The sequence below is a fragment of the Rhea pennata genome, chromosome 27 (genome assembly GCF_028389875.1).
Source record: "Rhea pennata isolate bPtePen1 chromosome 27, bPtePen1.pri, whole genome shotgun sequence".
Lineage (NCBI taxonomy): Eukaryota > Metazoa > Chordata > Aves > Rheiformes > Rheidae > Rhea > Rhea pennata.
In genome coordinates, this window is record NC_084689.1 from 5,913,001 (window position 1) to 5,940,467 (window position 27,467).

Below are 27,467 nucleotides of genomic sequence, written 5' to 3' on the forward strand. Positions count from 1 at the left end.
TTTTAATATTTAATATCAAAAAATTAACTTTTTTTAAAGTGAAAATGTAATTAATCTAACAATACATACCTGGCTATCTAACAGCTTTATAATACTCCCAATTCTGGCACCACTGGTGCTTCAGTGTAACTCTTCGTCTCTCTTCTGTGCCCTCTCATGAATTACCTGTTTAGAGTTGTTAACTGTTTGGCGCAAAGGATATTTTCCTTTCTGGCTTTTTCTCACTGCACAGCTCAGAGAATCAGTGATCGTGTGGGACTTCCTGATCCAACAGCAATATGAATTGTAAACTCATCTGCATGTTTTCATGTAACAGTAACTGTCAACAAGATATTGGAGGTAGGGAAGGAACAAATGAGACACTGGGAATTTATCACACCTGGTAAATTCAGCAGTCTGATCTCATCCAAACTTGAATAAACACAAACAAACAAAAAGTCTCTGAAGGATGGATTTTTTTTCCAGATTCCAAGCCAATTTTCTAGAATTTCATATCGCAAATAAACAATGGAAGGGCAGATGACAGCCTGCCTTTTGGATAGGGAAAACTGAAACCCACGTCCTCTCCGCTCTTCTTCCTCATGCATCCCCACACGCCTTTCCCAAAGCAGAAAGTGAATGCTGTTGTCCTGAAGCAGATGAGATGGGCCTAGCTTTGCCCCTCACAGGCAACCAGTGCCTCCCTCAGCCCCTCTTTCTCAGCAAGGCACCTTCTCTCCAGAGAAGGTCTCTCCAGATCTCTCCATGAATGCTGATGCCTTAGCCCTCACCTCCTCCCATACCTATTAGCCCCTATTTTTTTGTTGCTCCTCCTCTGTCAGTGCCCATCTCTCCCCAACTCACCTCCTTTTCCAACAGCCCATCACTTCATCTGCTCCCTCATCTCTCCTTTCCCACAGCACCACATCTCTCCTTGCTTCCTCAGCTCTTTCCCAGGCCTCGCTCTCCCTCAGTCCCCATCTGTTTCACTGTTCCCATCACTCCTTCGCTGCTTCATCTTGCTTCTTTTGCCACCAGCTTCTTCACTCCCACCTTGTCTCAGTCTCCTCACCTTCATCTTGTCCCAGTCACCTCAGCCCCATCTCTCCACCAGCCTCCTTTGTCCTCAACTTGTCACCTCAGCTCCATCTCTTCACTCCTCTCCTTTACCCCCATCTTGTCCCCAGTCCCCCCTCAGCCCCATTCCCTTTACCCCTGCGGTGTCCCCGTCCGCTCAGCACCGTCTCTCTCCCTTGTCCCACATCCCTCACCCGCTGCCCCTCTCCTTTCCCGCCCGGCCCGGGGTAGGGAGCGCGGCCTGGCCCGGCCCGGCCCATAACGGCTCCAGCATCCCCTCAGCTCCCCGCCCCCGCGCCGAAGCGCCAAAGCGCGCGCCAACTCTCGGCCCCGCCTCCTCCCCGGCGCCATTGGTCCAGATCCTTCACTTCCCGCCCCCAGGGTGACCGACAGCCGCTAAGCCAACCGCCGGCCGCGTCGGGCGGGACACGCCCCCGCCCTCCCGCCGCGGGGCGGGTGGGGCCCAGCCGTGACGTACGGGCAGAGGATAGCAACAGTTGCCTCGAGACCCGGCGCGAGGCGCCATAGTGACCGTAGCCCTGGAGACTGTTACTTGCCAACGGGAGCAACACGCAGCCCCGGCGGCCGGAGCCCAGCGCAGCCCGCGGAGCCCGGCGGGGAGGGCAGGTGAGCCGGGGACGGGGCGGGGGGGAGCGCGGGGCCGCGGCTGCCGCCGCCGCCGTCGTGCGCGGGGGGCTCGGAGGGACAAGTCCGGCTGCGGGACAGGGACGGGCCCGGCCCGAGAGGAGCGGAGGAGGGAGGGGGGGGTCCCGCCGGCTGAGGAGGGCCCGGAGCCACGCGGGGGCTGGGGGGGGGACGGGGACGGGGACGAGGCAGCGGTGCTCGCCGCCGCCGTGCCCGCAGACGGGACCGTCCCGCCCGCGGCGGCGGCCCGGCAACGCCCCGCCGCAGTCCGGCCTCCCCCGCCGCCGCGCGGCCGAGCCGGCGCGGGGCCTCGGCGCCGCCCCGGCGAAGTTACGGGTCTGGCGCGGCGGGGGAGGCGGCCGCCTCCCTCCAGCGCTGCGCTTTGCTGCTCGCCCTCGTCGCGCTGCGGCTCGGGGCCCTACCGGGAGCTTCTTCCCCCCCCCCCCCCCCCACCCGCCTCCTGGGACGGCGCAACTTGAGGCGTCGAAGTTTCGTGCTTTTTCTGTGTTTGCTTATTTGTTTAAAGGCGATAATAGTGTGCTGGTGATCTGTGTCCCTTCGCTCTCCGGTTACCTCGGAGGAGGGGAACTGGATACGTCTCTCGGGGATCGGCAGCTCCTCTGTTAACTAACTTCTTGCCTTTTCCCCCCCCCCCCCCCCCCCTAGTCTGAGCATCAGGTTTTTGCTCTGAACAAACGTTCGGAGAAACCCTTAAACTCCTTCCGCGATGCTTTTTCCGTTTGCTGTAAGGTTGTAAATGCACGGTGTGAGTATACATTGCAAAGCGGGAGGGGGGACGGTAGCCGACTGCTCTGGCTCCTTTATAAGAAACTTTTGTTTTGTCTCTTCCCCCTTTACCTTAGGCATTCTTACCAGTTCAATTAACTGCACAGTTTTGGGGAGGGGATTGGATGGGGTGGAGGTTGATTTCAACTCTTAACTTATCCATTTAGTTTTGCAGAGCTTTGAAATGCTAGTATTTGTTTTCTCTTGGTTGTAGCAAGTGCGGAAAATTGAAAGAGGACCTATTTTTAAGCATTCACGGGCTATTCTTGACTTGGTTTCTGCTGTTTGCTTTGAATAAAGCATGTTGAGAAATAGGATGCATCTCCTGTTAAAGCGGGGTTTTGTGTATGTGCCTATTTCAAGCATGAGTTCCTGCAGCCTGATTAAATCTTTCCATTCTTTAACTTGGATGCTGAACTCTGAACTACTCTAACTTTTTTTTTTTTTTTTTGGTTTTCTGTCTAAAAGAAACAAATCTTATTTATTAGTTATTCCACTTTGCTCTTTAATATCAAATGATTTAGTAAGTATATTTGCTCTTGGAGTATCCTTAAACTGATTGCGTTCAGATTCGTCAGTCAAGGCTTTCATCTGCCGATGTCCAGGCTTTCAACTCTTTATCGTGGTCATCAATCATTTGAGAATAGGCAGAAATTGCTTGTAGGAGGGGGGAAGTTTAGTCTCAAAATACAAGCCTTAAGCTTCTGAAGACTTGGGTATGTTTTGTGCTTCCCCTAATTGTCTTCCTAAATAGGTTTGCTTCAGTCGCTTTAAGATGAATTCAATCTTATCTCGTGTTAGCTATTTTAAAGTTATATGACTAGTGAAGGGCAGGCATATAAAGCCTTGTTACAGCCAATATGGAAAGGAAGGCATCTCAGAAGGACCTGTTGTGGTTATCTGTTTTAAGAAGGGATGAATTGGCCTCTGAAGGTATCTTTTTTTTCTCTATTGAGAGAGGTTAAATGAGCAAAACTGGACATTTGATTTCTCACTTGACTTCAGCCATCTAGAAAAAAACCACACTCTTAAGACTAAACTGTGGCTGCTGAGTACCTGGGACCAGATGGGCCTGTAGCTCTGTATGTAGTAGCTCCCTTCGTCACACATTGTATCATGCATTGTTTCACTTTCACAATCTTCATTCATGTTTAAAAACAAAAGAAAAACATTTTTTTAAAAACTAAATATTGCTGTCCCAAGAGACATGAGATTTATTTACATTTGATGAGACTTGCTTTTAATTTGCCTTTTGGCATGTATGAATGTGAGTGTACTCTGTTATTTTTGTTTTTGGCCTTTGGAATTCATGCTCTTGAAGTTGTTTCTGTACCAGCAAGGTTTGGAAATACTCATCTTTCCAAAGGCAGCTGGGATTAGCATGTAGCTAGAATCTTGGCTCTCAGGGTGCAAACATACAGAAAAGACAGTGAGAAATGACAGAATTAAAATGTCTTTGTCCCTGTTTGCTGTCTGCAAAGCAGGAAGGGTACCAAGTTCCTAGGCAATGATGGGAGTATGCAATGCTGCAGAGGAACGGAAGAGCTAGGGCTGTCGAGCTTCATGTGGGGCTCCCATGGACATCTCATGTGGTGCTCTCCCTGCTGAGGTGTTTGCATTTTAGGAATTCCTGCATAGCACTGCATCCTTGTGCTGGGGCCCGTGCATCAGTTCTGTTCACGGGAGGGCCCGGCATTGGGAGCTGGGATGCTGCGTCGCAGTGGGGCACGTACAGCTGGAGAGGATCGAGCGTTTGCGGGCCACTTGCTGGGTGACACGCTCACTGCTACAGCCCCGCGCAGGAAATTCTCCCTCATCACATCATCTGCCTTCTCATAGAGCACTGCCTTCTGGAAAGGTGTGCGTTCATATGCTTGTCACATAAATGGAAGCCCATCCTCATGAAGTGAATTGGCAAAAGAGCACACCTGGCTGAGCTGCTCACCATGGGGCTGGGAAGCAGGAAAGGGGCTCCTGTGCCAAGACTACAAGTTGAGTGAGGTCTGCAGAGAGGTAGAGTTAAATCATGTATTTTTATGCATGCACAGACACACACACGCTATATAGAAAGTATTTATATATGTGTGTGTATTTGTTTATATGCATGTGTACATACACAAAGGTGCATGTGAAATATGCTTGCTGCTTACTTTTGCATACGTAAATGTGAAATGGTAATTTAAGGCCATAACTGGTGAAGCCACAAGCGGCCCGTGGCTCTAGGGAAATGGGCAGATGTTGCAAGTCTGTGCTGTCTGTTAGGGGCTGATTTTTTAGTGGAAAGTATTCCCTGACACTAAAGTCACCTCTGTTCTTGTTACTCTTCCTGTACCTTTTTGTGACTGAGCATCTTCAAGGCAGATAGAAGTGGTTAATAATAAGTCAGTGGTTAATAAGTGTAGCTTTTTCTAGCTTGATCAAAATAAAATAGATGGCTCCAGTCATTCTCTTTAAATAGTCTCATGCTTGTAACACCTCAAAGCATTGACAGCTGTTTAGTTTCAATCAGAGTATGCTTTCACTTCAATACAGGCTTATAGACGTAGCTTGCCGAATTTATTCAAACATATTTACCTTATTCAGTTTTACTCTAGATCTAAAAGCGTCCTACGGTGTGCAGAGTCACCGAATAGGGAGGGCAGTGCTGATTCAACGGGCTTATCTTACCGCTGGGCTTCTCAGCCAAAGTTTCTGCTGGAGGTTGCTGAGATATATTTAAACCAGTTTTTCCCTTCTTTCCCTCCCTTGCAACAAATGCCAGCGCAGTTAGCGCCTGGAGGGCTGCCAGCTGGAGCACAGCGCTGTCCTGAGCAGCGTGCCAGGGCTTGCAGCGGGTGTTAGAGGAGAGGAGCGCCTAACCTCCCTGTGCACCAGGCCCAGCAGTTCTGTGCTTCGGGGTTACGTTTCTGGTATCGGAAACACATGCGGGATTTCTTTCTGCAATCTGTGCTTTGAGACTAGGTATTTTCTGTTATTTGTACTGGCGGTTCTTTATTCCTGTGTTCAAACGGTCACAAATCCACCTTATTGTCTAAGAAGGTGCTGGCTTTCTCCTGTCAGGCCATCTCGATCTGAGTAGCATGTGAGCTAATTATGCCATAAATACATAAAAAATAAATAAATAGACAACAACAATAAAACTTCTTTAGCACCTTAATACACGAAACAGAGGAATCCTGTTGTAAAGAGCCCTAGCTACAGATAATCACTTTTCATAACAAAGCAAGCACGGAGAGAACTATTTCAGTGTATATCAGTACACAAACTGTATTTCCAGTTAGGAAAAAAAAACCCAAACCCTTTAGCTTTGGGTCATGCTTTTATGAAAAATTGCTGTTTGCATTTCAACCAACTAGTATAAATAGAACAATTAGAAAAATCTAAATTGACATAATTAAGTGAACTTGTTTACACATAACTAAATATTCTGTTTTTTTAACATGTGATTTCATGTCAATGAATGTAAAAGTTTCTTTTAATTTTATTCATGCTTGCTTATGACATAACGGGGAAAGGCAATATCTATCCAACCTTAAATTTACAAGGAAATTTCTGAAGTAGTGGTAAGAAAAGGGAGAGAGCAATATTTTTTTTCCCAATATAAAAGTAGTAAGAATCTTTCCTAACTGAACTTTATAAAACTGCTTTGTTTTGTTGATCTGGTGTTATACAGGACTTAAGAACTCTGCAAAAGCCAAATGAGAAGTAATTTAAAGGCAATAGTTAAGTATACATCTTTCTTTATTCTTTGATGGAAATCTAATCTCATTTTTTTTTCTGAACATAATAAATGCTGAAGAAGTCGTGGCATAGTACAAATGTGTCATAGCACACTTGAGCACATAGGAGACTAACTGCATGTTGCAAAGAGAGAGGAGTCACAAAATGCTGTGCCAGTGATGGCTTTATATAAAACAAATGTAAAAAATATAGATTCCCTGTTTCCTTATCGCAAATGAATAGTTTGCTAACGTAAATCCTCAGTATCTCTAGGCCAGGAAACTGAAAGAGGGGTAGCTGCACTGGCAGCAGTTATATTCTGCTCTGATGCATCATATATGCATCAACTGCTGCACTTAGTTCACTGATGCAAGGTTATGACTGTCCGGTGTCCACAGATTATTTCTTCTGTTTGAGATGGTTCTTCTCTGGCTTTACATGTGAGAAAGTCTGACTGTATATGTACATAGCTGTGCGCACCATGATGAAGACGGACAGTTTGAGATATGTCCCTACCTTCTGTGGCTCAGTGAGTTCTTACTTGAATTTCTTTACGATAACGCTACTCTTCTCATTACAAAGAAAATACTGGAAGATTGGAATGAATTACTGGGGGAGGAGGAAGGGCTCACGTCTGAAACATTTCCCCTTTGCAGTGAGAAGTAAGGAACCCCTGCTACGATCTTCTGAAATCACACCTGGTGGGACAGCCACAACCAGAAACAAAAGTAGAAGGCAAGAAGGCTTCTGTGGGTACCACCACCTCCCAGGTCTGTGCAGGGACCTCTCTGGGCAGCACTAGCTAAGCTCACAAAAGCACTTTTCTGTTGTTTGCTGCATCTCTGCCCTGAGTTTTGCTACCATAGCTACACACTGCTGAAGGGGTGTGTTTCCTTTCTGCGCCCTTGCCAGCTGACGCTGTTCTGCTGTCAGAAATTTGTAGCATGGGTCAGGGTTTCCAAAAGGGAGTTTGTTCAGCTGCAGTCATAGGAATGGACTTGCATTGTAATGTGGTGTGCAGCAGGAAATCCCATGTTTTAGGCCAGAGAAGCATGCACAAGCAGGAGAAGACATGTCTCCAGTTCTGCTGCCTCCGCTCTTATGAGGCAATGGCAGCAGCTGCTTTTGGCATTATATGTAGGTGGAGGCGTTTGCTATGTGAAATTGTATTTTTCCTCATCTCTTCTACAGAAGAAGTTCACAGCTGGATTTACTTTTCTCCCATACAGCTTTGAAATACAATTTGGTTTTCCCAGTGGGGAGCAAATGTGCATATATGCCATTACTGCAAATACATACATACACTTGTCCTTTGCATACATACGATGAATGAGTGAATCCTTGTAAAGTCCATATGGTGTGAGTGAATCTGGATGTGAAAAGGGATGATTCTCTGGCCAAAGTTGTGTTTTATGAATGTTCAACTTAAGTGGAAGCCCTATGATGAAGTCAGTACTGAGTCTATGCTGTGATACACCAGTTCTTGAGGAGCTAATTTTGTGAAGCATTGGAATTATTAATTTGATGGGTTTTTTCATGGTCAATGCAAGGAAGAGGACCCACTGAACAGAGCATGTAATTAAGGATGTTCCTTCTTCTGAAGATGTCATTATCTCTGACTGACAAGAGATATCAGGATAGAAGAGAGAAGGGAAAAGGCGCGGGTGGAATGATGATAAGCAAACAACTTGAGAATAACAAGCAATTACGTTAGCTGCCACATGAGTTGGTCTTAGACTATTTAGTATTAGCTTAAGATCCTATGGCCACCATGACAACCACAGAACTATTCTGGATAATTTCTGGTTCAACACATACACCTAATCAAACATTCAACTTGTTTGGGGAATTATATTAGTTATTCTATTTCTTCTAATCCCTGATGGAGGGTATCTGGCATGCTGGGAGTTCAGCAGGCTTTAGAAAAGGAACCTCATGCTAACAGATGATGACATCCACAAGTGTGCTAGATATGGCAACATCATTTTAGAAGGAATCAAAATCTTTGTGTTTATGGCCCTAACTAGGATAGGAAGTTGGGAAGAAAATTCTCATCTGGGAAGTTATTCCACAGATAGCCAACTTCGGGTAGATGGGATCGTGTTTTGTATGCTTTGTTAGTATTTTGCCTGTGTGAACATCAGGGTACTAGGCTGAGTAATTATCTGACTTCAATATGACCATCCTGAAATCACAAAATGACTGCCTATGCAGCTTTGGGCCTGTGAAGATCCTGTTTAACTAGTCTATCATGAGCAACTAATGCACAGTATTTTATGAATCTTTGAGTGAGACAGGCCTGCTTTTGCGTAGCTGAGCAGGAGACAGTGGGACACTTTGCAATGAGCTTTTTTCCCTAAAGTGGTGCTACTATTAGTAGAGAAACCAGGGCACTGGAGGTTTAATTTTGATTACTATCACATATAGGCAATCAGCAACTCTACATTGCTGTAAGTGGTGCTCTGAATATAACATTAGTTGAAGTTATTCTAGTAACCTTATTGAATAGATTATTTATGGCTGTAGAGGAGGGTAGATGCATGTCTCTTCTAGACTGGCAACTTCTGGAAAAAAAGTGTTGTAAGGCATAAACAAGCCAGATGATCTGAATGTGTTGTATCTCATGATAGTTTTTTCGCACTGGACTTGTCATATGTTGTTGCTCCCAGGACTGGGTTTTGAGATAGTGGTGCTCCAATCTGCTCTTGAGAAAGGCCTTTTTCTTTTCTTTCTCCTATTTGGCCTTCTGCAAGTCCTGACCCTGAGCTGACCAATGTCTGATGATGTACGGGTTGGACTAGTGCTTCTTGTGGCTGGTTCAGAAGGCCTTGGTAGGAGACAACCGTGTTAGCCTTTAGGAGCTGCCTGCTCCTCGGTGTGCAGATGAAGCTCTTGGCCATCAGGGCACGGGCTGCAATAACTGCAGAAAATGGCATTCGTCTCCCCACTGCCCAGGGCCTGTTGCGATGGAGGGTTTCACCAATGCCGAAGGACAAAACTGGCCGAGTCTCAACCCAGACAAAGCACAGCTCCTCTGACAAAGGCGGAGAGAGCAGGCTGTCCTTATGCAGCAGTATATCGGTGCCTCCAGCTGTGGGAGTTTACCTGCTTTTCAGTATTCAGCCAGACCTTTGCAGCTCCTTGTAACCCAGGCTGCAGTTGGACAAGCGAAGCAAGGGAGAGCATTTGGTGAGGTGTGATTAGATGGACCCTCTCCCTACAGTGCGGGGGTATTTGCAGGGAACAAGGCTGACTGTCAAGTCTATGGGATTTTTTTGTTTATTTGTTCAGGTTTTTTTGGTCCCATTGGTTGACCCAGTTTTGGGGGCCTGGCTGGCAAGCAGGCTGTAACCTCATAACTTTTCTTACCTAGACTGTGTTTTTGTTTGGACAGAAAATAGAACTTCTGCATAGCCTCTGATAAGACAAAGATTAACAAAAACTGGGAGGAAGCAAATTCTGAGATAAGACCTGCCTCTCTGTATGGTAGCTACGCTGTTGGGAGGTATTGCAACCCCACTGGATATATCTTTCTCCTCTGTCTTCCTCCCCCCCTGCCACCCCTAAACTTGAGAAAAAAACAACCTTGAAATCCATCTCTGGGGTGTGAAGGGTGAGGGTAGATGTGAATGAGTGTCCATGGATTAGTGCTGTCTAATTTCTTCTCACTCTTTGCATTTAAACAAAATATTTTCTGTGCTGTTTAACACCCCCTTGCTTTTCCCCAGTAGATGAAATGCAGATCTTTTCAAATATTTATGACCTTAAATGACCAATCATGAGAGGAAGTATTCTTTAATAGGTACAGATAATAAGAGGAATAATGGCTTCTGGTCACCAAGCTAATCTTCAGAACTTCCTTCTTCCTAGCAAATATTTATTCTTTTTAATATGATAGATGCACGCCACTGTCCAGAAGACTTGCACTAAGCCAGGGAAGCGAAATCTCCCTCCCTTCAGCTCAGTCTGCACACCCGTGAAGAAATAGTGGCTTGCTTGCAGGCTACCTGCCCTCTACAATTGTTTGAACTTAAACTGCAGATTTTTCTGTATTAATTGCCATTCCTCAAAAATATAAATTCACTGTCCATTTTTTCTAGGCTCCAGGCCTGTTGCACTCGTTTGCTGAAGCAAATAACCTGCCATACTCTGTCTTGAGCCAGGTGTTGTGAAAATAAAGACTGTTCCTACTTACAGGTCTAGAGATTAATGGTGCAAATGTTTTCACTTAGGAATAACATCATCTACTATGATGATTTCATTACCTCCCATATGATTGCTCCCAACTCTGTGATCAGATAATATTTCCAAGATAGGAGCTATTGGCATGCTGTAAACAGTCAGGTGGCTAGAACTTCTCCTTGTTATACTAATAAACTTACTTATTTAAATTGCAGAATAGTATCTTGCATGCTGCAACCATTAAAGATAATTGTGTAAGTTTAGAGTTTTAAGCCATATAATTAGTGTTTAAAATTATGGTGGAGCACTGAAAATGCTTTTTGCTTCTTATCACTGCTGTTTTTACATTTTCATTCTTCCTAGTCTTGATGCTGCTCAGAACTTAAACACCTCATTTTTAAACAAAAAGCATAGTCATAATGCCTGGACTGCTTAATAACACATGTTGCAGGAAGCCCAGACACAAAATACCAGACTGTCAAAAACCTCAATCTCGCTTGAGGTAGACGTACTAAGTTGATAGAGCTTCTTGCAAACTTATTCTCTAACACCAATTAAAAACCATTAACAGTTGCATTATCACAGCGTCAAGAAGCCCTTATATACGCCTGATAATCCACTACGCTGAGTGCTGTACAGAAATACAACAGTGTGGTCTCCACCCTGAAGTTTTTAGAGTTTTATTGAACAGGCAGAGGAGAGAAATCATCTTTTAACAAAGATAAGGGTTAATTCTTCTGCACTGGCGATGGTGGTTAGTCAGTCCCATATGTGCTTCTGCGGTCCCTATCCAAGCCATTGAAGTGCTGTGCTCATCAGTCACCTGTTGCTTAATCTTCCTTCTTGTTGGGGGTAACAGCTGTAGACGCAACCTTTTGGTTACTAGGGAAGAGTGCAATGATTCTAGCAACTAAAATCTCTTTAGGCGAGTTAAGATGCATAATCACGTCAGAGATGAATTTCACTGAGCACCAATACTCTTTTACCTTCACAGAGGAAATACATGACTTATGAGTTGTATTGGTGCTTAATAAACAAGCTGCAGGCTCTAATTTTAAAGTTGACTTTTGGGTAGTTGCTATTCTGATCCTTAATATACCATAAGGATGCAACACACTTGAGTACGGGCCAGGTGCGGCTACTGTCACCCTGTAAGGAGATGCGCTCTGTCTTCCAGCTCCACTGGTACCACGCAAGCTCTGACTTCATTTCTCATTTGTAAAAAGCATTAATCACCAGTTCCTCCTTTAATGGGAACTGAAAGAAGATGTTTTAATTTCAGAACATCTGATAGCTTGCCTTTGTCACAATAAAATCTCTTCATATGTTAATTCAGGCCCTGGGGAACTAACTATTCCTGTGTGTATATATGTATTTATGATATGTTGTAGCTCCAAGGGGTACACCATACGGAAGGATGTTTATTCCATGTTTCTGATGCACCTACTTGCCTAAGGGCTCCGTCCTTGCTGGAGCTCCCTTGGGAGCAGTGTGCCACCCTAGGCTCTCCTGGGGGATTGTACCCTGAGGTATAAATTAATCTCTGATCCAGCAACTTCCACCTCTTTCTGCTCCTGTCTCCACTTCTATACTTCAATTGCTCTGTGCCTTTATTTCCCTTTTCCATTAGGGAAAAATTCAATGCTTGCCTTTTCCCAGGAGATAGAGAGGTTGAGATGGGTTGGTTTGTAAGGATTAAGATTTGTAAAGTGTTTTAAAATCCTGAAGTGATGGCTGCCTTATTCACAGTTCAAAACCTCTCTCACACACACACTCACTTTGTTGTTGTTTTAATATAGTGCCAGGATTGCTCATCTTCATGCCCTTTCAGGAGGTTTTGTGCAGACACGCTTGCGCCTGTTATCTGGACACTGAGAGCCGAGACGTGTGCGAGCTCAGCTGCGGCTGCCGTGCGTCCCCCAAAGAGAAGCGCTCGCTGCCGAGCTGGCTAGCACTGCTCTTGGTTCCCCTGGATGTGCATGGGAACCGTAATCCACGGGAAGCGCCTCCTCGGAGAATCAGGCTCCCCAGTTTGCTCCTAGTATAAATTACCAGCTTTCTTCAGAGGGATTGTGATTTTTGCCAAGTGCTAGGGTATTTGGAAAGATGCTGAAACTATGCTCAGAGTATGTTTTGATCCTAAAAATTTTGTAGGGGGAAGACCTTAGGTCTTGAAATGCTTTGGAGGGAGAGAATGATTGAGGGATTTCTCACTGTGACTCCAGTAGCATGATTCTTTACCCTATCTTACAACCCAAGTGAACACATACATTGTAGAATCATAGAAAGGAATCATAGAATTGGTAAGGTTGGAAGGGACCTCTGGAGATCAACTAGTCCAACCCCCCCTGCTCAAGCAAGGTCACCTAGAGCATGATAGACAGGGTTGCAGCAACAAAGACCCTCCTTGCTGAAGCCTGGGCTTGAACCAGGGACCTTTAGATCTTCAGTCTAAAGCTCTTCTAACTGAGCTATTTCAGCTCCCCATGCTTTTAAAAAAGTGAACTTTTGAACAAAAAGTATTTGAGAGCATGAACTGAGGATGAGCTAATGCTCCACTGTTCCATGTTGCTCTGTTTGCAGTACCTGTTGGGAAACACAAGATAGGGAGTGCCACTGAAACTCTTTCTGCGCATTTCAAGAGACAGTTTAAGTTGTGGATTATATCTTTCCAGCTGTATTCTAATTTCTTGCCCCTAAAGCTCGAGCTGCTGCTTTTCTTTTTTTTCCAAAATGCCACTGAATAACTGACTTAATACATCATATGTTGTAATCCTTATTCATGTTCCCTGAAGAATTACTAAATACTTTGGTGATGAATATCTTATTAGCCTATTATTAAGGAATTTTTGTCATTGCTTTCATTTTGGCAGCTCTGTAGTTCCATTAACGTTCTGATGTTGGACAACAAAATATGTTTCACACTGAAATCCTCTCCTGATTTCTACCTTCTTTCTTCATAGAAGAGGACTGAATTACATAAGTTATGCAAAATTTCTGTTTGGGGGGGAGGGAATAGGTTATACATTGATGCATTTCTACTTTATACTTCTGGCTTACACTCATCCCAGGCTAATACTGACTTGGAAGAGAGTAAGAACTAATAGCCTGTGGCCGTTATGAAATTAAAATTTATAGCTTTTTCTCTATTAGATTTATGAAAGTTAGTAACTTGCATCAGAAAATTAAGATTAGAGATAAGCTTTTCCAGTCTTTTGCCCGGAAGCATGATTTCCCCCAAGTCAGCAGTAGCATGTGCTGATGGGTGGAAAATCCAGGGCCAAATAAAGAAGGTACATAAGAATAGGGTGTAATAATGTAATAACCAATGGATTTTCATTTTAAGTTTTCCCTCCACCCTTAGAAGGCCTCGCAGCTGGGTACAGTGAGTTGACTGTTATTCCATTCAAGCCAGTAGTGTTGAAAACCTATTTTGGAAGGTAAATTACTCTCTATATTGATCCTGCTTTATGAATACATAGGAAGAGTGAGCATTTGCCCACTGCAGAAGCCTAATGTTCTCTCTTGGGCGCATACGTGCATGCACATGCTCACAGGATTAAAGATCAAAGTTAGAGCCCTGATTTTTCTGCTCACAAATAGCTCCAAGCTTCAGCGCTGTAACTGTCTCTAAGAAGACAACAACAACGTCTCTTGTGAACTTAATATAAACTGCTTGTAGTATTCCTTTGAGTCCCTTTCTTGAGTTGCGTGTTTAAAAGATCGCTCGGTAGCCTTCTGTCGATGTTGGAGGTTCGGCTAGCGGGCTTCTTGGCACGTACTGAGAGAAAACAAACTTCTGTAAGTACTTATCTGAACAAAGTGAATAATTATTTCTACTGAAGTACTTTTGCCTGAACAATGTAAGTAAAAACGCAAAGAAGATGGTATTGTCTCCCATCTGCACCAGGTAACGCTTCTCCACTAAAGAAAATGAATGTATTGTACTTGGGTTTGAGGTTTTAGTTTTTGTTTAACACTCTTAATACCTTGATTATACGTACGTCTCTGACCTGTACCACTGAAGTAAATCCACTCACTCCAGCTTTGCATCATGGTAAATCAGAACAGAAACTAACCCTTCTGGTTTGGAGGACCTAACTGGAAATTAAGTATGATTTTTTTGTCTTTAAAATAGGCAGATGGGATCATCTAACGTACTGCTTGCTAAAGTTTATTTTGACTGAAGTCTGATATCAAGTAGCATCCCAAGCAAATATTTAAGAATAAAATACCATATTGCTGACTTATAACTCTGTTGCTGTTAAACTATGGTTATAAAACCATGCGCATTGGCATAAGTTCTGTTAGCAGAACAGTAATTGTTTGTATATAGTATTTTAGATCAGTTATGTTTTCAACTATTACATTAATGGAAAGCATATTTTGACGTCTTCCCCTTAGCTCACTGAGTAAACTGTCTAGATTTGGAGTTCCATCTGGCTGCTATAAAGAAGCTGTCTTTCTTCCCTTCCCCACCCAAATCTATTCTCAATCCATAAGAGCCAGAAAAAGGTTAATTTTTTGTTTCTCTAAGGAAACACAGCATTTTTCTTTTAAAATTGGCGTACAATTGACTTCAGCTACCTGCTGGATTGAGGCTCTCTAGAGGTATTGGATGGTTTTTTAACATGCCTCAAGTTGTTTGAAGCACGTTCGTCTTGTAAACGTCTTCGGATCATAGCCCATGAGAGACCCATGAGTCAGGGAGCACGAAAGGGTCAAGTATGGATAATGTAGAAATCCCAGTGCAATATTTTGTCAAATAAAAAATCAGTTCATTCTGTTACTCAATGCCAAAAATATCCACAATTAATGCTACTCAACCTGTCCTCTCCCTTTAGTAAACGTTCTTTTTTTTTTCTTTCTTTTTGGGGAATGAACACTGCATATATGAAACTTTATGGATGGTGAGATTGATGTTTGCATATATCTTCTGGCTTTCTATTTAAAAGCTGGTTTATGTAATTGATTTAAATGAAAGGAAATCCAAGGGAGAGTAGTAATGGGTCAATATCTGAAAAATATATAATTTTAAAAAAATGTAGTAATCCCCAGTGCTACTAGAAGATATGAATACTGTCTGATTTTATATATATATATATAAAATATATATATATATATATAAAATTTAATTAGGCTGCCAGTGTAGTATCTCCTGTTGAAAAATTCGTGGAAAGCTTTACACTCCGTACACCATGTCTTCATTGTGCTTTGCAGTAGAATAAGGGGAAAAGTTCCTGATGAAAGTTCAGAGCAATTAGGTATTTCTTGACCTTTAAACTTTTACAAAAAGAACAGAATGGCAAGTCTGGAAGATGCTTAAGACTGCAGTGTTTGACTTGTATGTCTGACGGTATTGTTGTCCAAGCTATAGCAGCTGGAGACCATCCTCGCATCTCCTTAACCATTCTGAAGAGAAAATAGCTGCTCCTTGTTCTTCTAGCTTTGATACGAAGCTTTTAAGTCAGTGTCACTGTGAGGGAGGCTGACCTTCCTTATAACAATAACAAATTTTGCTCATCCTTGAACTGTTAATTAGGCTCTTTGAATTTGCAAACATCTGGCCAGCTGGGGGAGTTCCACCTTCCTCCAGGAGTCTGCAAGAAGTGGCCTGATGCTTCACCCTCCATGGCCAGTTCAATTGTGTGCTTTAAGAACTAAAGTAAACCCTTCTTGGCAGGGGCCTGAGGCAGGTGCAATATTGCAGGTAGGTGAGCACGAGAGCCACATCTGCAAGTGGCTGCGAGGCAGGTGGGTAGTGGGTGGGATGGGTGGCTCAGGAGAGCCTCCCAGCCCCGTCAGGGGGTCTATCAACCTTTAAGCCTGACTAAACACGTGTGACAGGTTGCTACTATTTGAAATATCTATTAAGTAAGCATAAGAAGCTGTCACAACCAGTGTGTCTTGTGGTCAGTAACTTTGATTTGCCAAGGTAATCCACCATCCTTTGCTATTACTCAAGCTGTTTTTCACTCCACATTCTGTAAAGGAGGGAGAAAAGGCACTGTTAGTAATTTCGACCGAAAGAATATCCCTCAACCTCTTGTCTTTGCCAGTGTTGCTGCACTTTCCCACTGGTATTTGCTTTGCTGATTATTTACCCCTACAAGGGTAGTTACTCTGTTTTCAGCAGCTGACAGCTTTCTTTTCTAGAGGAGATAGATGCGTTTTTCCTCTCTTGCATAATTTGGACGCTATTGATACTTCGAAAAAATATTTTTTAAACTAACTAGGTACTTGCATTTGACTGAATGGGAATAGACTCCTCTTCTGTATTTCCATCTGCAAATTACGAAACTGTTCCATGAAGTTTACTGTTACAAAGCATTAGTTTTCATTTAATCAACTTACATTGTGGAGGAAAATTGATATCAAGTCTGGCAGTCCTCTTAATAGTTATATTTAAGAAATTAAATGATTCTGGTTCCAAATGTGCTGTGACATTAGTTAAAAAATATGCTGTTATTGCTTCTGTTCTTAATTATGAAATGGGCAGGGTAACACCCAGTGGTCACCATGTATTAAGATTTGCTTTAATTTTAAAAGGTTTTGTTGTCCTCAGCTGTAGCCCACTATTGTTGCTTACAAGTGCAGCCCACAACCCAGGAAATGCCTCATAATTTGAAAAACAATCATTTTTCTACCAGGCCTTTATTAAAGACATCATTTAGACAGAGAACTTGCACTAAGATCATGACATAAATCAATAGGCTACTCTTAATTAAGGCAAATACTAATTTCTTTGTTTGGAATAAGGAAATGTGATGTTTGATACATAATGGTACCCTCATAGTCTCTGATATGATGTGTGCATGGGGGAGGAGAGTGTGAAAATGTGAAGTAATGCAGGTGCTCTCCTTGCTTGGTGCCTAGAGGTTTGGTTGCAGTGGGCCTTCATGCATGTGTGGAGAGGGCCTGATAAACAGGACCTGTTCTGTAACTGGAGTTCTTTCCCGGCTCTGCAGAGGTGTATGTGTGCTCTTTCTGCACCATTCGATGCATGCTCTGGCTCGTGATCTCCGTGCAGTCGCTCAGTTTGTGAGCAGAGGCATTCTTAGCATGCCTTCCAGTGTGTATCGTAGCTACACAGCATCAAATTGCGCTTCTCCACAACAACTAGGCAGCAAATTAACATTATAATGGATCTTAAGGTTTTGTAATTACTCAAAAATGTCACTGGGCCTGCAGAGCGAGGGGCTCTGGCCTATTTGGCAACCTTTCATTCCAGGGCAGTGGTACTCAGTTCTTTCTGGTTGCTTTGCAGTCTGTTTGCAGGTGAAAAATCTGTTGGCATCTGTTTGTTTTTTGTGAGAACTTGTTGTTGGTAGCACCTTCTTCCTCTGTTAGGAAAGGTTGTTCTTGTAATTGCTTCACATGTCATGCATCATTGAATTTTGGGAGCAAGCTCTCAAGTGGAGCTGACATGTCAATCTTGGCATGTATGGTAAAAGGACAGTCCCTCAGAAGGTTTTAATCCCTTGGTAGTGCCTGATGATTGTCAGTCTTTGATGCAACAAAGCTCTGTTCAAATGGCAATCTTGTAGATTCTCTTATTACACTGATGTTTAAGCTAGCCAAATCCTTGGAGTATTTAAAATACATTGCATGGCTGGAGGAAGCACAACCACAATAACACTTCTTTTGGTTCTGGAGTTGCAATTTTCAGATTTTGTAACTACCATGTTTCTCATAGGTCCGCACACATGCAAACACGTGTGCTTTCGGGGAGGAAAAGAGGTGTTGTAGGACTGGTTGTATCATCAATAGAAGCAGGATCTTGCAAGCATATAAGGAGCTGGGGAAAATGCTTGAGATAGATTAAAGTTTTCAACGATGAAGATGAGAGCTTTTATCCTGCTTTTGCTTGTTTTTTAATAGCTCACTCATTGTAATATCATTCAGTCATAGTTTTTGCTTTTCAGATATGACCCATTTATATCTATATTTGTTATCATTGTGTCATCTAATGGCAGTTACCTTATTTATGTTTTTATCTCTGGTTTACGCTTACTGTGAGGCTGTGTGGTGAAACTGCTGAATTTATTTGTGGACCGAAAGTATTCCTGCCATTTCTAAATGCCAGAAGCTTCTGGTCTATCCCAAATCTATGATTTTTTTTTCTTTTCTTCCCCCTCTTCAAACACACAATGTCTACCAAACTTGCTGGAAGAGTTGCCTCTGGCAGAGATGGGAATGCTACTTGCCAAGTGGTAGCAAAGTTGGTTTGCTGGAGGGAGGGAAGCAGAAAGTCTTGCACATTCGCTGTGCGGTCTCTTAACTTGTACCTTAGCTTGGCCTTGGGCAGGGTAACTACGTTGTCAATCTCCCCCCGATTCTGCATCCCATCTAGGCAGAATTAGGGCTTTATTATCACAAGAGAAGATTGAGCCTTTGAAAGGACATCTCTTGCTATCATGCCTTGGTCTCCTCTTGTGTGAAGTTTCTGTGCAGCAGGGATGTTTGCACTGCTTCAGGATAGGGACTAAACTTCAGCCAGGATTTCGGACGCCTGGCAGAGGCAGTGGAGTGAGGCAGGTACCTCCGGAGGGTGTCTCGGGATCGCCACATCTCCCCATGCACTCACACTGAGGGCTTGAGCCCCTAGCGAGGGTGCTGACGGTAGGTTCTGGGGCTGGAAACCCCTCGCGTCCCAAAGCATCCGTGTCGAGGGCATCCAGCGGTGCCGAGCAACCTGGCTATTTTCAACCCTGCAGGGCTTTAGCTCTGTTTCCAGCCTAGTTTAGCACAGCTTTGGCTTTTGAACCATCTGCAATGAATCGAGCTTGTCCTTTTTGGAGAAAGGGGGGAAGGAATGAAATAATAGTTAATACTTAATGCATATGAGCAACAATGCTGCTACGGTTGCCTAGCAGCCAGCTAGACAAGCAGGAGAATAAAAAGGCCCGGCTGAGTGAACGTGGTTGGAGCTGGTTTTTCGGTCTGCGGGTGGAATCTGACCCGTGCAGTTCGGGTTTTTTTTTGGGGGAGGGGAGGGGAGATGGTGGAATTTACCACTAATGGATATTTTAGCTCTGTTGGCTCATCACTGTCCGTTCCCCAACCCCCATCTGTTTTTCCTTTTCTTTCTTTTCTTTTTTTTTTTTTTCTTTTTTTCCCCCCTCTTTCTCTCAAGTGCAACTTGGAAAGCTTTAGCCAAACGGAGGTGTTAAATTTTTGTATGGTTTCTAGAGATTTGGGGGGGGGGGAAGAATCTCTCAAAGCTAGTTTTTCCTTAATTTTTTTTCCTTAAATTTTAAGACTGTATCTTAGCAGTCTGGAGATCACTAGCATTTCTTTCTTCTTTTTTCCCTCCTTTTTTTTTTTTTTTTTTTTTTTTTTTTTTTTTTCAATATACTGCTGATCCCATGCAGTAAATGATGTATAGACTGGAAATAGCTCCAGCAGTTGTACTTACCTCTGCTAACATCACCCTCATTCTTACAAAAAGTGGATGCACATTTTGTTTTCTGGAAAGTGAAAGATACTTCAAGGGTTTTTTTTTCTTTGGAGGGTGGTGGTGTTTGAAATGGCATATGATTGTATATAACCTGCCCCCTTCCTGCCAAGTAGACCAGAAAAGATCGAATTAAAAAACCTTAGAAGATAAAAATACGGAAAGTTGTTTAAATATTGCCTTTCTGAAATTGGTGGCCTTATTTTTACTCTTACTGAAAAAGTTAGAAAGCTTGAAACTTTTTTTGAGGGGGAGAGGGAAGGGGATAGCTGGGGCAGTAACAGGACTCCAGAAACTGGAACTCTACCCCTGCCACACACATTGATATCCACACTTGCAATGAGAGGTGTCAATCCTCAATTTTAATGCATTCGCCTTGTCCCAGTGGTAACTTTTTAGCATATTAAAGGCAGAAATGAGGGCACTTAACAGAAAGGAGTGGAATGAGAAAAGTCTTGGGTTTAATTTGCCCATCTCAATACGGAATAAGAACAGTGGCTCTTTCATGGCAATCAGCCTCTTGTAGTCTTTGAAATGAGTTGATGGGCCTTGGATTAATGCCAGCAGAGATATCCCTCTAGTTTGGTGCAAGGACCAAAGCCTGGCTGAGTCTAGACAGCAAGTTTTGGCTTGCTTCACACTTGCTACAGCATCTCAGTACAGTATTTTAGTACCAAAGTGTACAACAAGGCAACATATAGGCAAGGAAAATGTTAAGTAAAGGAGCTTATTTTCCGTTTGCTTTTTCCCGTGGAGCGAGTGCAAATGGTACCAAATCGCTACAACGGGCTGCGAATGCTATGTATTTGCTTTAACTTTTGGCATCTCTTGGTTTTCTGCTGTCACTTTTCAGGTGCCAAGCTATGCTGGCCTCCTGGCTGTCTTGCACAAGGGTCTGGTCTCTGTTAAACGCCACTCCGAACATCACCAGGAGAAGGTCACGTGCCTCCTTTAAAGATTTTTAAAAGATTTAAAAAGCTACCATTGCTGAGGGCAAAAGGCAGGAAGGAGATGAACGCAATCCAATGCGAGCAGGCTGAGGAGTACCTTGGTGGTTTGAGTCGGCAATAGTTTGAAAACCAAATCCTTAATTGAATAAAGAAAGCAATTTTTGAAAGGCCTTATTTAAAGTGTCCAGTACTATGGCTTTTTTTTATCCGATGGATGAGTGATTTCTGGTTTTTATGACACTTGCCACTGAGAGGTGAATGCCATGCTGCAGTGCCCTGGAAGACTATGCTATTAGTAGATAAATGCCTGGGGCAAGAAACACTTAAACCAGCCCATGCTTTGAACTTGGCAACATTTGGTGGGATAAGCCAGTGTCGGAGCTTAGATTTAAAAGTCTGAGGGACAAATTCTGCCCCAATTCCGCTCCTATTGATTTGAGAGCATATGACAGCTGCGTGTGGCCTTGATGATTAGCAAGCAAAGCAGAATTTTTATGTTTTAGATCGTACCACTGTGTCCAGGCCAATGATCTGTGAACAACAAAAAAAACCCTCCATGCTTTTTTTTTTATAAAGATTGCCTGAGGTCCTGCTTAAAGTTCTCTGAATGTAAACTTTTAGCCTCAACTTTTAATGTTAAAAAAAAAAAAAAAAAAAAAAAAACAGGTTCTCCATTTTGCCTAAGTTTCACATGTTCACAGATTCGGGGAAAAAACACCTTTCTGAGGAGTTTCTCCTCGTTACTAAATCAGAAGACCCACAAAACCCAACACCTCCTCCTGAATGCTTGTTTCCCAAATGCAGCACTCTTAGCCGACATCCCCTTTCCCAGCACCTTTACGGACAACTCGGGGGGAAAAAACAAACCTGTTGCTGAAAAGCTAAAACCTGCTGGGAAATTTGCAGGGATCTCCAATTTGGGGGAGGAGGAGGAGGAGGAAATTTGGGGAACTACTTGTGCCTGGGGCTGGTTTGCAGGGAGATCTGGCAGTGCTGGGCTACAGCTCCGCTGGTGGTGTGCACAACCGCTAGGTACCACTGTCTCCAAAAGAGGTGAACACCTTCCTGTTTTTCAGAATAACACCTTTTTCGAAAGCCCCTCTCCTGGGCATCGGCCTCAAAGGCAAGAGTCTAGCCTGACAGTCTATTTATTCTGAAATAATCACTTAAAAATAATTTTTTAAAATGTGCTCCCTGCCACCTCCTCGGTTACTATAGCGAAGAAATTATTTGCCGCTCCTCTGAAAATAATCGCTGACATATTTAGTGCGTTTTCGCCCCGGCGACTGCGGGCCGGGGGGGTGGGGGAGGGGCGGGGTGTGTGTGTGGAGGTGGGGGGGGGGCCGCGCGCGGCGGCATTGTTTGGTTTGGGAAGTGTTCCCGCCGTCGCCCGGCAACGCGCCCTGGCGACCGGAGCGGGCTGCGTCGCCCCTAGCAACGCTCGGGGCTTGACAAACAAGGCGGGCCCGCGCCGGCCGCGCCAAGCAGCGCGCGCTCCCGCCCTCGCGCGGCGCCTCCGCCTGCCTCTCCCTCCCCCCCCATGCCGCTCAGGCGGGTGTTTGAGCCGCGGTTCGGCGCGGCTGGGTTGCCGCCGGCCGGTTTATTTGCCGCCACTCGCTGCGTTAGCTTGCTCGTGGAAAGATTTTGTTGGGAAGGGGTCAGAGCCTCCCCCTGTAACGCCTAAAAAATCTCGGAATTACGACGGAAGATAACACTCTCGCTTCCCCCCTGCTCCTCCCCAGGGTGGTTGCGTGTTTCAGAATGACTCAAAACTTCCCCCAAGTGACTTAAATCTCAGACGGCCTCTGAGCACAGCGCTCATCTGCTGTTAAAACTTCAGCTCTGCATTGTCGTGTTGTGCGTGAGTAAAAGAAGGGTTCTGAGGTGTTACCTGAACCCTTCTTCCACCAGCTCAGAGCCAGAAAGCTGAGTGGGTCGAGATACCTGTCGGTAAGGTGCCCACCCAGGTCTCCAGGCCAAAAATCCTGGCCCTGGGAATTTTTTGCTGGGATAAAAGATACAACACAGTTGGTTCTAGCTCAGGAATAGTGGATTTTTTTTCTTTGTAGTCAAGATAGCTGCAAAGTAGGAAGTATTAGACTGATGTGTGTTTGTCGCAAGCCTTTATCTCCTCCTGTTCCTCTCAAATGCAGTCTGTGCTGTTACTGGCCTCACCAAAAATACAGCAGTGCCTTTCTCTAAGTGCAGCATATCTGAACATTTCTTCCAAACCTGCATTTCCAGGAATCCAAACCAGCCCTTCCTGGAAGAACTGCATCTTGCATTTTCTCTCCGGGGTCTTGTTTTAATCCTGGACTCTGCAAGTAACAATTACTAGTAACTGCAAGAGCCTTAAATTTCTGTGGATAAAAACAGATAATTCCTCCTTTTCACTGGTCTGGAGAGCAGTCCTTTCTGTCGTGTTACTTGCAGAAATATGTGATGAGTACTATCATAAAATAGATTAGCAACTGTGACTTGTAGTTTCGGGACTCTTCCATGTCCACCTGCAATTCTGATGAGCACACTTAGAAATGCCAGCGCACCCCATGGTAGATCCCTTCCCCAGAGATCTCCAGTGTGCTGGCTCAGCTGCTGCTTCAAAATCTAACTTCAAGTCTTTTTTTTTTTTTTTTTTTTTTTTTTTCTTTTTTTCTGAATGGTCACCGTTTATGCTTGTGGCTTGTTCTGCTTAACTCTGGGAAGCGCCACGATACTTGTGAATGACGCTATGTAAATAAATAACAATATATTGAACTGCGTTGGCAGCAGTTACTTCTGTATTTGCTGTTGAGCAGATAGGCATGGTGGAAACAGCTGCTGCCCCACGCGTAAATGAAACGCTGCAGCAAGTCGCCTGCTTCGCGTTCAACTTGTCAAAGGGCTGGCCAGCTTAAAGACCAGTCAAAGAACTGTCTGGTCTAAACGAGTAAAAAGTGAGGGCTGATGCACGTATAGGTTAAGAGCAAGCTGTTCTGTTGGAGTAAATTTAAAATAAGCTATTCTGTGCTTTTCTGCCGTAGGACGAGCTACAAAAATTGGGTTTGCGAAAGCTCAGGTGAGTAGTCAATGTCACTTTGCAGTTTCTCATCCTAGAAGGAGCTTAGTCCAATCTGAGGAGGACTAGATGTATGCAGGTGCTCGGGAGCATGCAGACACAGAGCTACAGACCCCTGGTGTGAGAGGCCAGATGTTTTCATTTAGTTGGCAGCTGAAATCTGAAGATTTGTCCTAGAAGGGAACCTTTGAAATGCTTTTTTGCCAGGTTTTTGGCCAACGTACCACATTTCCCCAGATTTCCCCTATTGAATCACAGTCCTGGGAAACTCAGTGGTGCACAAATGAGTTGCTTTTAAAAGTGTGGGGAAATGATTAATTTAAGCCCACAACTTGTGTTGCAGCTGGGATCTGAAAGGCCTGGATGCAGAGCAGTGTTTAGTGTGTGACTCTTACTCGTCTTTCCATGTGTGGAAGCTGCCTTTTCACTCAGCAGATCTTAAGAAGTTGTGCCTCTTGGGCAGCATATCTACCATGGCTCTAGCAAATCTTCCTGAAGTCAAAGTTTTGGAAGTTCATAGGAAAGACACAGGTAGTTTCAAGCATTTATTGACAGGGTTGTGCCCATCTGGAAATGGTTTGAGGTTTTTCCTAAAAACAGGCAGCTGAGGCTCTTTCAGGTTAAGCTGTTAGCAGACTGAGGATGAAATGCAGCAGGGCAGTAAAGAGCTGTATGCTGGCCTGCACGCGATTTCTGAGCACCAGGAGGCACACATTCAGATCTAAAGGAACCCAGTCTCATTTTTGACACTTGCAGCGTGTTCATATTACTCAGCTGAAAGGAAAAAGGGACATGTTTCCATAGGGGAGGCAAGTTCGCAAAGTTACTTTGCCCGCGTTCAGGTCGGAGATCCATGCATGCAGGACTTGTCAACAGCTGGCTGCCAGCGATGCTAACCCATCACTGCTTCTGCTTTTCGGTCTCAACTGGCTCTTAAGGAAACTCCATTTGATCAGCCAGCGCCAGATGCATTCTTAGCTCTCTTCTGCCTCTGCAAAAGTTATTTTTAAAGAAACAACAAAGATTAGTGAACTGCTTTTACACAACCATTGTATATCTGTGTGAGTGTGTGTGTGTATATATATAATATATATATATATATGTATACTACATGACTCAGTTCCATGAAATCCAATTAAAGACTAAGTACATATTTGTACTCCAGTGTATTATTAACTATTGCTAATAAAAGCCACTTCCAAATTTGTATTTTTCCATGAGGACTGAGTTTCTGGAAAAAAAAAACAGCCTTACTGCTTGCTGTCCTTGAAACTCATGTTTGGGGTTTATCTGTGTTTCCAGGTAACTAGAGCTCTTAGACAAGCAGCGTTTGCCTCTGTTTTAAATTAATTTAACCTAATCAGTGGAAGGCTCTGGTGCCTTCTCCATTTATAACATTTTGAAGCAATTTAATAAGCAGCCTCCCCAGAATCAGCCTATTATCAAGTTCCTTGCTGTGTTTGGTTTCTCCTTCCGTCCCCTCTGCTTACCACTGCTTATGGAAAGGCTAAAGGTTATGACATGCAGTTCAGGACACTCCTGGGATGAGCTGGCTCGAGTGCCAACTCGTGTTAGTTTGGAATAGCAAATTTTAACTGCAGTGGTCATGACGGCACGTTCACGTGGCTCAAAGAGAGAGAGGTGGCCCAAACCTTTGTGCCTGCCCTCTGCTGAACTAGGATGCTGATTTAGGAAGGGCTGTTTTGATCTGGTGGCAAAAGGTGGCAGCTTTGGTAGCCCTGGGGGTGCGAATAGCACACGAGCACTCGCCGCTGTGAGCAAGACAATCTTAACCCGATTTTGCATTTCCTGGCTCCATCAGAAAGCCAAAGCAGCAGGCATTAGGGCTTTTAAAGCATTTTAAAAAACAGGAAATACTGTAGGTCTTCTAAGTCAAGCTGGTATCCTGAGTGCCAGATATATAACGTTTTGGTGGAGGATTCAGCTCAGGTGCTGAGCAGCCAGACTTCCAGATGTTTTACGATAAACCTGTTATTAACTGCATTCAGAGCTTTGTTTCCTACCAGCATCCGTTATACTGTCCTAAAGACAAGATAACTTTAAGCCCTAAACCCGCTGGTTGGACATGTTCTTCGCTGCAATGAGTTTCTTGGGTTTCACTCATGGGAGAGCTGGACCCATGTTTTCACCAAGCAGGTTATTGGGTGTAGACATGGGAGCGTCCTTGGCTCTTGGTCTTGGGTCAGAGCCGCTTGCTGGCAGCCTGGAAGTGCCTCCTAATACGCTCCTCTGGCTTCTGAGTTTTATGGGCTATAGAGAAAAAAAAATCTTGATTAGGATTGCAGGGAAACTCCTGGCATTTCTGGGAGATATCATGCTCTGGAGATATGCATGGGGGAAAAAAAGATTTCAGACAAATATGTTTTGTCTTAGTTCTCCTCTAGGGTGGTATAATCGACCTGATCACATTTTCATTCATATAAGATACAGGTTTTCTACAAGCAAAGGAACGCTTCCTTTATTTGCTCCAGTTAAAATACAACCAATGCCTTTTCGGGGCAAATTATTAAATGGAGGCTAAGCCAGTAATGTTGAAGGGAATGGAAAACATTTAAGAACATTTTCTCTAGTAAAATAAAAGCAGCAGAGAGTGTGGTGGATAAAGCTGATGGATGGTGTGCATGTATTAAGAAAGTAAGTCAAAATCTGCAGTTCCCTGCATTCCTTTTCTGTTACTTTGGACAGTATTGAGGGTTCTCAGTAGCAAATCTATTGAACAAGGAAATCTTAGTTCCTTTTTGTATAGTCAAGCTTATAGATATGCACAGGGAATAAACTACCTTTTGGGGCTTGTATAGAACATGGTGATTAAATAGCACTTTTATTCTTTCTGGGTTCAGTTATTGCTGTTCTGTTTTTCCTATTTGTCTAAGCTCCAAGCCAATTAAATCTGAATAGAAGTTCCAGAAACCAAATAACTAGTTTTAAATATAAATCTTTCTTTTAAAGTATGCTAAAAATCCATAGAAGTAGACAAAAAAAAAAAAAAAGAGAGAGAGAGAGAGAAAGAAAAGAGGGAAAGGGGGGGAAAACTTGGCATTGAATTTTGATCCTAGCAGTTAGTGTTATACATGAGAAGTAATTCAGTTTTTCTAATTAAATGAAAACCCTCCTGTTACCACTTGCTTACGAGGACTGGGATTTTCAATAAAGCACCAGCTATCATGAAATTTCAATTTAAAAATTCATAGCTATATCATAACCTTGTATATGGAAATTTGACTATGTGATTCTCTGGTTATTTTACCCCCTGGTCAGGCTGAAATCCCCTGAAAAGAAAGGAAACTTGGAGCACAAACTGTGCACAGCTGAACATCCTGGCTGCTGGGCATACTAGATCTCATTAACTCCCAGTAATATTAAAGATATGTAAAGGTTACCTACTGCATTAATTTAGAGGGAAGTTTGCTATAAAATTCCATTAACAATTACATCCAGCTCTCAAGGTTTCCAGCCATTCAGCTGCCTGTACCTATATTACCTTTTTAGTGATATATCTTGATGTAGCCATGCTTCTGCCTTTCCATAGGACTATATATATGTTCAAGCTTCCATTTTTATCTTCCATTCATGCTATAGAACATATCGGACA

General features: G+C 43.7%; 1 protein-coding gene across 9 annotated transcripts in view; it reads left to right on the plus strand.

The window, feature by feature from the left end:
* The first annotated feature begins 1,550 nt into the window (after positions 1 to 1,550).
* Positions 1,551 to 27,467, plus strand: part of RFX2 (regulatory factor X2) — a 64,145-nt gene continuing 38,228 nt past the window's right edge. For 7 of the 9 annotated variants that reach the window (XR_009960868.1, XM_062596094.1, XM_062596097.1 and 4 more), the window contains exon 1: positions 1,551 to 1,683. The gene's annotated coding sequence lies outside the window, so the exon portion shown is untranslated. Of the gene's footprint in view, positions 1,684 to 6,863; positions 6,978 to 27,467 lie in introns of all 9 variants that reach the window. The other 2 variants (XM_062596102.1, XM_062596096.1) reach the window with 1 other exon arrangement.